This window comes from Emydura macquarii, unplaced genomic scaffold (genome assembly GCF_026122565.2).
Source record: "Emydura macquarii macquarii isolate MOO-44397 ecotype Brisbane River unplaced genomic scaffold, CSIRO-AGI_Emac_v2 contig_3128, whole genome shotgun sequence".
Taxonomy (NCBI): Eukaryota; Metazoa; Chordata; order Testudines; family Chelidae; genus Emydura; species Emydura macquarii.
Genome location: NW_027133265.1, coordinates 5792012 through 5803783, shown reverse-complemented (window position 1 = coordinate 5803783; position 11772 = coordinate 5792012). Strand labels below are relative to the sequence as shown.

At 38.7% G+C, this 11772-nt stretch overlaps 1 protein-coding gene across 13 annotated transcripts in view; it reads left to right on the top strand.

Annotated features, from left to right (window-relative positions):
- Window positions 1-11772, top strand: part of LIMCH1 (LIM and calponin homology domains 1) — a 275637-nt gene that overhangs the window by 48716 nt on the left and 215149 nt on the right. The gene's annotated exons all lie outside the window — the stretch shown is intronic.

The window sequence follows — 11772 nt, the reverse complement described above, 5'->3', positions numbered from 1 at the left end:
CAGGATAACAGTCATTTGTTAACTCTTGCTTTCCTTCTCCCACCTCCCCCAAGTTCTGCCCTGTTTATTTCTTGAAAGCAATTCTCTTAAGAGAATCTGAGCCTTCCAGGTGTGTTTGTATCCTACTGGCATGGCAGCGTTTTGGAATACAGACTTATCAAAGATGCTGCTGTACTTTACATAGTGCCAACTTGGCTACACAAAGACTGTGGTCTAGGGAATCCCTGAGGAATTCAGGCTGCATCATATGAATGGGTACTGAACAGACATGGCATTGAGGCATCAGTGAACTTGGACCAATCAAACTTTTGACTAGGGAGACTAATTGTTTTTAATGTGACATAAAATTGTATAGAAGGTGGTGAGAATAGTATATCTATTTTCCTGCCTCTAAGTGCCTCAGTATCATGGCCTTTTATCAAAAACAAAAGACTTGGTTTAACACCTGGGTCTTGCTGTTCCCACCCCCAAACAAAACAAAACAACCTTCAGGTAAAACAGTCCGTGGATGCTGCTGTTTTCCTGCTAATAGGCACGAAGGCCCTGATCCTCCACTACCTCAGAGTGGCAGCAAAGGCCACTGGTTATGACTGTTGGGTCACTGAGTACTTGGCCACACTGGTAGTTAGTTCCCTGTTGCTCTGACTTTTGCCACTGATCACTGCTAACATCTGCATAGTGGAGATGAGCTCCACTTCTCCAAGTCCCCTCCCTCCCTTTATGCCAGGGACAGTTGCTGTAGAAGGTGGTGGATCCATATTTGCCAGCTTTCTGCTGGCAGAGTTCCTCTGTGCACAGGGAATACTTTGCTGGTTATCGCTGACTGTTTTAAGCCCACTTTGTGTTTACATAACACAGAGAGTGGATGTAGTGAACTAGAGAACTCAGTCTGAAGTCTCCTTGTTTATCTTTGTAGGGAGATGGGGCCCTGGAAAAGAAGTGGTTTTTTTATTTTGCTCTCTGTGTTTGCACTGTTGAGCCCAAATCCTGTGTTCCTTATATGCTCTATCTTATCCCTCTGTTCTCTCCTCAACCCCACCTCTTATCATCTTTCCCATTAGGTATCTGTATAAAATCTCTAGCTGCAGAGATGCCAAGGTTTGGCTGTCTTTAAGAGTGAGATTTACAGCCCTGAAAAGTGAGATTCAAGGCCAAAGAGTGAGACTTTCCAGGTGGTGTGTTAGGTCATTGCTTAACGATGGGCTAACCAGCACTAAATAGTTTGTTTTAAAATGTACATTGCTTAATATTACATATGAAACACTTAAATGTCCTAATTCATACTAAAGTCTAGGGCACATGAGAATTCTATATACAATGCAAACCAGTGCATTTTTAATAAAAACAATTACTTGCTGGTTAGCACAAAACCCTGAATAGCTGGAGATCCCGGAGGACATGAATTTGTCCAGTGTGGTTTAAATTTTGAACTGTATTTTGCAGAACATGCAAACTTTTTGATCAGTATTGGTTTTTGGGCAAACTGATATATTTTATTTTAACCGTCAAGTTTTCTCTCTCTCTCTCTCTCTCTCTCTCTCTCTCTCTCTCTCTCTCTCTCACACTCACACTCACACTCACACTCACACTCACACACACAGCCCTCCATCCCTCCCCGGCATAGCCTCCTCTTGTGGGCGTATAGAACCTGGGCGTATAGTCTCCATGGTTACAACAACGCACAAGCTTGGAAAGCAGCTTTCCAGGGTCCCATGCCTGAGGCCCTGGATTTATTGTTGTCTCCTGCAGCACCTGAGTAAAAATATATTAAATCTTTGTATGTTTACTCAAAATGAGTGAGATAAGCTTAGGAGTGTATGAGAGTGAGTCTCACACCCAGTGAGAGAGACTTGACATGTCTGTAACTATGTAATTCCCCTTTGGTAAATGTCCAGGCTTGCAACCTGGTTCATAGTCACCACCCCATTCCCAGTCTTGATGATATCAAGAAGATTGCTGTGTTTCATGCCTATTTTGCTTCAATCTTCATTAATTTTCTTCTTTTGCAAGGTTACTGGCCTAGTGGATGGGTGGAAGCAGTATATGTGATATATCTTGATTTTTAGTAAAGCTTTTGACACAGTCCCATGTGATATTCTCACAAGCAACTAGGGAATTGTGTTCTAGATTAAATTACTGTAAGGTGGATGCACAAATGATGGAAAGACTATACTCAGAATACTTATTAATGGCTTACTATCATGTACTCCTAGTTTATCTTGTGGGGCCCCACAGGGATCAGTTCTGGGTCTGAAATGAGTCAATATTTTCATTAATAACTTGGGAATGAAGTGGAGAGTGTGCCTGTAAAATTTGTAGATGACACCAAACTGGAATGGGGATTGCAAGCATTTTGGAAATCAGGATTGGAGTTCAAAACAACCTTGACAAATTGGAGAATTAGTCTGAAATCAGCAAGATGAAATTTAGTAGACACGTGCAAACTGCTATGCTTAGGAAGGAAAAATCAAATGCACAATTACAAAATGGTGAATAACTGGCTAGGTGATAGTATTGCTGAAAAGGACCTGGAGGTTATACATTGAATCACAAGTTGAATTAGTCAGGAATGTGATGCAGTTGTGAAAAAGGCTAATATAATTTGGGGGTGTATTAACAGGAGTGTTGTATGTAAGACATGGGAGTTAATTGTCCTGTTCTACTCAGCACTGATGAGGCCTCAGTTGGAGTACTGTGTCCAGTTCTGGGAAAGACGTGGCCGAATTGGAGAGTCCAGAGGAGAGCAACAAAAATGATAAAGTTTAGAAAACCTGACCTATGAGGAAAGGTTAAAAAACCTGGGTATGTTTAGTCTTGAGAAAAGATGACTGAAGGGGGACCTGATAACAGCTTTCAAATATGTTAAGGGTTGTTATAAAGAGGACTAATCAATTGTTCTCCATGTCCACTGGAAGTAGGATGAGAAGTAATCGTCTTAACATGCAGCAAGGGAGATTTTGTTTAGTTATTAAGAAAATCTTTCTAACTATGGAAGTTAAGATCTGGATTAGGCTTTGAAGGGAGGTTGTGGAACCTTCATCATTGGAGGTGTTTAAGAACAGGTGGGACAAACACATATCAGGGATGGTTTAGGTTTCTTGGTCCTACTTCAGTGTAGAGGGCCGGACTCAAAGACATCTTGAGGTCCCTTCCAGCCCTACATTCCTATGATACTATAAGTACATGCAGGGCTTCCTTGTGAGCTCCCTCAGTTCTTCTGTCTCATTTTCACACTATTTTTGTCAATCAGCCAGTCTCACTGCATGAGCAACGCTGCCTTTCTACTCCTCTCCTGAGTGTCACACAAATGGCCAGAGCTTCCTATTTTCATAGTGCTTTGCTTATCTCCTTACAGAGGACGGGCACATTGCAACAATAGTACAGTTCTCCAAGATCAGTCACACCATGTCCAGTTTATCATGGAGGATAGGGAGATCCATAATGCATCTAGAAGATTGTACAATTCTACATAGAAAGCTGAGAGGAATTGCTTCCTGACCCCTTTAGGTCATCTGTATTATGCGGTGAAATGCAAGACTTCATTGTGCTTATCATTAAGTTAACACATGCAAAGTAGCTATACAAGCTGTTCTGTTAGAAACAGCCATGGTTTTGTTGAAGTATAAGGGAAGATAAGAGAGCTTAAAACCAGAATATAGTTTCCCTGGCTTCTGTCCACAAACAGCCTGTAGAATTGATTGAAAGAGAGACAGCTGGCTGGAGCTGTCAAGCATCTGTAATTGTCAGTTACGTAGTTAGTAGAGAAGATAGATGAGAAGGGAATACTTTCCTTTTAAAAGAGGGTTCCTATTTTCTCTTGAAGAAATCTTCTCCATGTATGGCTACTACTATTCTTGAAATGTGTTCAGTTTAATCAGTTCTCCAGCATAGCACACAGGTATGGAAAGTTCTGCATGTGGAGGAGTAAAAGGTGAGGAGTTCTTTAGTGCTGTACATTTGTCCTGCTGGCTTAAATTCCGTAGCTGAGAGGCAGTGTTCTATGCTTAGACTGCTTTAGACTTTTGACATTTAAGTCTAATATTTGGTACCATGGCAATTGAGCTGTGTTTACTAGTCCATAAACCTGTTTATACTTGCTAGTTTGTTTTAATTTTTTTAAGAGGTACATTCAATGTATTTTATATCTATTTTGCGTAATCTTCTGCATTGATTCTTTCTCCTTTCCTCTACCAAAAGAATGGTCCTGATTTCGTACTTGCAGAGCTAAGTCCCAGCCTTCATTTTCATGTTCATGGTTTCTGGCCTCTCTTCCAGTGCAGTTGCTTGCAAAACTTCTTAATTGTGTATCTGGATTTGCCTGAGCACCATATTCTATGAAACATACATCCATAGTCTCATGCAATAGCCTAGAATAAACTGGAAGATTCCTCTTCCACTTCACCACCTCTGACCCTCATAAAACTAAATAAATATAATATAAATTGGTGTTCTACAAATTACCGTAGATATATTTGTCAGTGAGAGAGGGGATATCTTTTTGGAAAATGGTATAAATGATCTGTGGTAGACCACTATGGGCATTAGATGTGTGTGCGTGTGGAACACTGAAAGATTTTATTGGGAATAGTAACGTTTTAACAGTTGAAAATGTCTATCTGTTTAGAAGTTCCTCCTTAAATATAGGACAAAAAAATAGTAATCATCTTCCAAGTTTTAGCTGCAATGAACAAATTTATGTCCCGTTCTCCTTCTCCTCCCCCCCGCCCAAAGACAGGAGTAGTAAAACAGAAGCAGAAGTAAAATAGGATGAGAGCCTTTACAATACCCAAGTCCACGTCAGATTCATTGGATATAGCAGTTTTCACTTCCACTCGTAAACTGTTGTGTTATGGTTCCCATGTGCTGTTAAAGAACTGCAGCATTCCTTCTTTGAGTACTTTCAGTATTTTTATAGCTTTATCAAATTGTGTGTAATTTTAAAAATCTGTTTATTACATAAAACAATTATGTTAATAGAATGTTTAGGTGTCAAATCAAGAACTCAAAAGTTGGGAAATGCCAGAAGTTAGGTTTTCCATGCAACTTTATTTCTACCCATTGTATATATGTGTTATGGTCTTCAATTAAATGATCACATACTATTTTTTCCTCCTGCCTCATTCATTTCATGGGGTGGATGGTGTGCAGGGAATGGGGCAGCTATTTATCTTCCTTATTCAATGTGTGGCCTCATGCCCAACTTACTGTACACCATGCAAACCTTGTATTATATATGGAATTAACAACTGCCTCATGGGTTTTCATCCTTGTCTTTTTAATCATCTCAAATCCCTCTCAAAGGTGGGCAAATTTTATTTCTCCTTCTCAGATGGGAAAATGGAGAGTGGTTAAATAGCTGAGATTTTGGTCTGCCATATTAGAGATCTATGTTCTATTCTTTGCTAGTGTAACCTGTGAGGCCTTGCTCAGTAATATGGGTTGTGAAGGTTACTAACACCAACTGGTAGAAATGAGTGCAGCACTCCTAATTTGTGGCTCTCCATGTAGTTCATCTTCCCATCAATGCAGCCAACAAAAAAAGTTAGGCCGGCAGAATTAATTTGCATGTGGGGAGGTTCTGGGTTTCTGGTTCTGCAAATTACCATTTCCCATCTCCATTACTATCATAGTGCGAAGTGTGGCCAAAATTTTTGCTAATCCTGTATTTATTACATCTTCATTTTCATCCAGGTTCATGCTTGTTTTGTGAAGTTTATTTTAAAGTCAGTAGCTGCTAGGCAAACTTGCTGTTTTAGATCATCAAAGAAAACCTAAAAAAATCTAATGGCGTGTGTGTAGAAAGAGTGCAGAGATTAAAGGATAGCTTTGTTGGAATTCTGTTTTCATGACCAGGATAATGCGTCAAGCTAACTACACATAGTGTGTATAGAACTATGTGAACAGTGGATTTGTCCATTTTCTGACAGTTCCAAAAAGTTGAAGAAAAATTCTTTGTCAGACAAAAGGTTTTGTTTATATTTGGAGCATTTTAACACTTTATTTTTAATAAATTGAATGAAAGTTTTGAACAAAATCATTTTTACCTGAAAAATGAAAACATTTAATCTTTTAGAATTTTTTTATGCAACTGAAACAATTTGCCAAAATTGATATAAATTTGCAAAATTCTTCAGTGGTACTGAATCTGAGTGTTTTTTTCAGCCAAAAAAAAAAATTGTCAAAGTATTTCAGCCAGCTGTACTCTTATAGTTGAATTTCATTAAATATACATGTTAATTGTACTCTTTCCGTAACTTCCATGAATTGCCTTCTTAAAGCTATAGCTTCTGTATGAGTGAATTTCAGTTAATAACTCCTTTTGTCTCACTATCTTCAAAATATGCTACAATCAATGTGTATGTTATGACAGCTTTAAACCATTAAGTTACATTACAGTTCAGCATTTCAAATAGGGAATTGAATGTGCTGCAATGAAAAGCCTCTTCCTACACAAACATGAAAATAATATTAAAAATTAGCCATGTCCTGTGATTCTTTAAATGGGGAACTGAAAGACATCAAGCAAAACTATCTGCAAGTATACTGGCCCTGATCATGCAACCTCTTCCATATAGGTGGAAAACTGCACCCATTTTCTGTCTCAGCTTCTGCAGTGGGGCTGTAGAAACTGAAGACTTTATTGTGTGTGTGGGGAGGATCTAAGCAAGAACGACTTCTCCAAAATGCCTTAGGAATAGGCCTCTGCTTAGTAAATATTTTATGCATGTGTCTAGTTTATTTGCAGCTTGAACTGAAAGAGTAGCTAATTTCTCTCTCTGTCTCTGTCTCCTTGTTAAAATAAACTAATTTAAAAAAGAAAACCCATTGCAAATATATTGAAATTATATTTAAAGTTTCACTATCTTTGGGTAGGTTTTTACAACAAATTTTTCAACTCTCAAATGTTTCTACAGCAAAGCTTTAATGCCCAGTTAAAGTTAGACAAGTTGGGTATGGGTGAGGTAATATCTTTTATTGGACTGACTTCTGTTGGTGAAAGAGACAAGTTTTCAAGCTTTCATAGAGCTCTTCCTCAAAAGCTTGTCTCTTTCATAAACAGAAGTTGGTCCAACTAATGATATTACCTCACTCATCTTGTCTCGCTAGTATCCCGGGATCAACACGGCAACATCTACACTGCAGACAGTGAAGTTAGTTGATTTTGAAACCCCTAAGGAGTTATGCTGTTTTCATTTAATTGAATGTCATGTTTACTTGCATGCCAACAGAAGTTGGTCCAATAAAAGATATTACCTCACCCACCTTTTCTCATGTTTACTTGTTACCATTCTAAAATGACAAATGACATTCTTTACCACTCTGCTAGAGTGCTGTTGAGAAACAAGTCTGTTAGAGAAGGATGTTGCATGCATGTGTGGGATAGAATTGTCTCGCCTTCTCTCCCTCCTCCCCCCACTCCAGTAGACAGGCCAATCTGTTACATGATGTACCAATCCTGTTTTATGGTATTTATGATCAGAAAGAGAATAGTCAGAAGCTACATTTGGGGGAGTTGTGTGGAAGACAGTTACTCAAAGAGTTAATGCTCTGGAATTTCACACGTAAGACCTTTGCATTATGCTGTATGCATTCTTTGGGAATTTTCTCACTGATCTCAAAAGACTTTTGTTCGGTGTGCCAGATTGTGGTCCAGTGACGGCTCATATCCAGCTTTTAATCAGAAAGAAAATAACTATGCTAATTGGAGAAAATCAAATGTTGCACAAAGGGCTCTATTTCAAATGATGCAGCTACTGCTGGAATGACAAGCTGTTTTATCTATGTACTAACACTGTCCAAATGTACATGTGTAATACAATCAAACTGAAACATCAAACTGATTCAGAATAGAAACTTGTGATATACTATTTCTAAGTCTCCTGGGTTCTTTCTCATACCATTCTGCAGACAGACATATTTAAGTTTTTTGCAAGCAGCTGTTAATTGTGATATGATTACATTTATAGTGCGAGCTGGGCTAGATACAGTGAGTTGGCTTTATAATGGAGAATCTTGTGGTTCTGAGAGCTTGCTAATACATGTGGTATTCATCTTTTCCCCCTAGTAACATCTTTCCCCCCTAGTAATCAAGTGCAGGAAAAAAGAGCAACATAGCTGTCTTATTGGGAGGGGGCAGCTTTTGAATCTAAAATTCTCACTGAGTACTTGAATGTGTTTGAACATAGATTTTAAGATATTTGAGGGAAAGATCCTGTATTCTACCCTGTTCTGTATATGGATGTGCACAGTCAGCATTCAACAGTAACTTAATCATAAAATAGGGAACCAGAAGGGTGGGGATGTTCCTTCAGTGTAGCTTTATTTCTTACATGAAAAAGTGAGTCCTTAGCTGTGGTGTTCAATTCTCAATGAAAAATCTCCTACGTAATCAATCCAACAGTGTGGTAAAGTTCACTAATCCTTTTAGTTATGCTCTTTGCAAAGTGACAATGAGTCTGGTGGTGCCAGTAAACTTTGTAACATCACCTCTTAAAACAGTTGAGTATGTGCAGAGAGATGGTGTACCTCTAGGGTGATCCTGTGTGTGTGAAATTCAAGTTGTGAAATCTCTATTGCTAGTCTTGTCTTTCAAAGTTAAGATGTGGTGCCTCTAAAGATGGAACAAAAGGATGTTGTCAGCACATGAATCTAGTGAAATCATTTGATAAAACAGACAATTTTCTAAACTAGCAACTGGAGATAATACCAAGCAAGATGAACTATATATTAGCTTAGAGACAGTATTCCATATGTTAATGTTTGTGTTTCTGGATTACAGTGTGGTTGATTATCATACAGATTGGTAGATTGAGGGTGGGGTGACTGGTAAACTTGGTGTGACAGGGATAGTTAGTGGTTGTCTCCCATCAATGTTGACTTTTATAATAATGCATTAAAAATTTCTGTAAAATGATATGACATGAAATATCAGTTTAACATAGGAAAGAAAGGAATGAGGCATGGATTAATCGATATAAATTACTCTAGAAATCTTATGGTAGCTTTAGTTATCGTTTAGAATTGACAGAATGATGGAAAATCTACAAGCAACCTTTCACAAAGGCATTAGATGCAAAATATGAAGTACCAACAATATGTGACTCTTTACATATACCACATAGAAAATTAAAGGCATTCCTGCCGTAACACCATTGTCTTTCCAAGATGAATTTGGAGCAGTGGATTTAAAGAATTCTAATAAAATACAGTGCTTTCTTTTGTCTTTCCAAGAACTGAGTTATAATTTATTAAACAAATGATGAGTTATGGCCTGGAATGTGGTGGTAACCATGGTTACCATACATCTTTGCTAGAGCTCTCTGGTGGTTGGAGAGGTAGGGGAGAAATAAGAATCTCAAAATGTGTGTAACACAGGGTAGATAAATAAAAGGCACCATTATTTTTTCTATCTTTGAGTAATTATGTATAGTACATTGCACTGCAATGGCTTAATTTTTTCCCCATCATGGGGTTTGCAAATAGAAATGTTCTCAATTTCAATTGAAATTGTTGACGTAAGTTTAACATGCAAGATAGGATAAAGCCTTAAAGACGTATGTTTTAATATGTAGAAGTGGACAGTAATCTACACCAGGACTCGACAAACCCCGGGTGCCAGGTTGCTATGGCGCCTAGAAATTTAAGTCTGGCGCCTAGTATTTCTCCAGGGGGAGCAGCCGCCGCACTCCGGCCAGGGCACCACTGTGCCCAATGTGGCAGGGCTGGGAGGGGGGAAGCGCTGCGGCTGCTGCGCTCCAGCCACAGTGCCCCACCACTGGGCCCACATTGTGGGAGAGGGGCAGGGGGAAGGGGCAGGGCCGAGAGGGGAGAGCGGCTGCTGTGCTCCGGCCAGGGTGCCCCGCCGCTGAGCCCACGTTGTCTGGCTCCTTAATTTTTGAGCTGGCTCCTAGCTCCAAAACAAATCTGTTGAGCCCTGACCTACGCTATTGAAGTTTATTAAATGTAAAGCTGTTGTATAGGAAAAGTAAATTTAAAAAAATCACCTCAGTCAAGCCAGATATATGCCCCAGTTGAATGTCATTATTTTGTTGCATTCCTTGTCTTTTTGTCTATTGTAATATTGGGTCTGATCCTGCCTCTTTCAAATCTACCAGCAACACTGGTGTTCACTTTAGTGTGAATAGGGATGGGCATTTATGTTACTTGTTTGTGTTAGGAATTATTTTTAAACAAACAAACACAAACAAACAACTTAAATGATTCAGAAACATCAAGTTGGGCATAAAGCTAACCTTTTCTTCTACCCATTGGTCCAACACTGCATACATTTTCCAGATATGAAGAAGTGAAAACTTAGCAGAAATTAACAGAATTGATAACTTGAGTGTTTTAGAATCACTTAATTTCTTGGACTGTTGGTTTAGTTTCCTCTGAGTTTTCATATCTATTTACTTACTTGGAGACCTTCCTTAACTAGCAGCAGTTGCTTAATCTTCACAAACTATTCATTGCAGTTTAGTCAATAGGAATCTTCAATTTTAACTGACTATCTTGTCTGCTTTTCTGCAGCTGCTAGTTCACTTCCTGTGGTACTTCTGCCCATGCTGATGTGTCCTATTGATTTTATTTCATATTCATTTAGACTGGAATTTGTCAAAGGGGTCTAAAGCAGTTAGGCAGCCAAATCGCTATAACTCCCTCAGTGCAGGGGATGCAGCTAAAAGCCACAATAGGGGTCTAAGGTAGAAATGTCTAAAGTGGAAGTCAGAGAAATCAGATATGTTCTTTTGCTCTCTATATGTATTCTGTCCAGTATGCATTATATTGAGGTTTTTTCATTATGCGACCACAAAATACTGGGTAATATGATCTGCTAATTGACAAGTAAAACTAGAAAGGGAGAAAACTGCACTCTTTTCTTACAAGCTTAGATGTACATACCTCAAAATTATTGTGTATATATGCTGTGTGCTCACATAATGAGACCTTATTTTAGTACACATGCTGTATGTTAAAGGGACAGTGTTAAAGTTAAAATTCTGAAATTCCTGGGTTTTCTGACTAAAATTTCAGCCTTAATGTTGCATCATCTAGGAGTTTTTGCATAGAATATCTTGGTTTCTAAAATAAAACTGGATTCTAGTCTTGGCAGAATTTGCATTGCAAAATAGCAGTCTTCCAGTAAGTTTCTATCTTATTAATTTGCCCAATTGGAGACTAACTGTTCCTTTACTGAAGTATTTTTATAAAAAGAAAACCAAAGTAGGCTGGTTTGTTTTTCAAAAGGAATAGAAATCAATTCTCAACAGCCAGGTAGTCAGTAATGATTCTGTGTATTGTAATATTTCAGAAGAGGGCTATTAACTCCAATATTGAGCATATTAACCCAGCAGTAATCTGAGATGTACTGTTTCTTTGGAAGCAGCGCATCTGTGAAGACTGTGTCCAGTGGACACTACAGGAGGATGCTTGGAGAGATTGATGATTGGAGTATGCCAATTGCTAACCTGCAGAGAGGTGGCATGGCAGGGTTTGTAAGGAAAGAGCTTGTGTTGCTTGAGGCCGGCAGGGCTGGGAGCTGACTCATGGCAGGCACAGACTGGTTTCTCATGCCAAGGGCGGGTGGTAGCAAGGTGCGTCACAAACCTCGGTACCTCTGTGAAGTGTCACAGTAACTTTCAAGTATTTAACTGTATATTATTGACCATATTTCATGATTCCAGTAAAGCTTAGATGCTGAACTAAATTGTTTTTGAGGCATAGATGTTCAAATACTTGTCTTGCTTAGGTTACTTAACAAGAAATTAAATA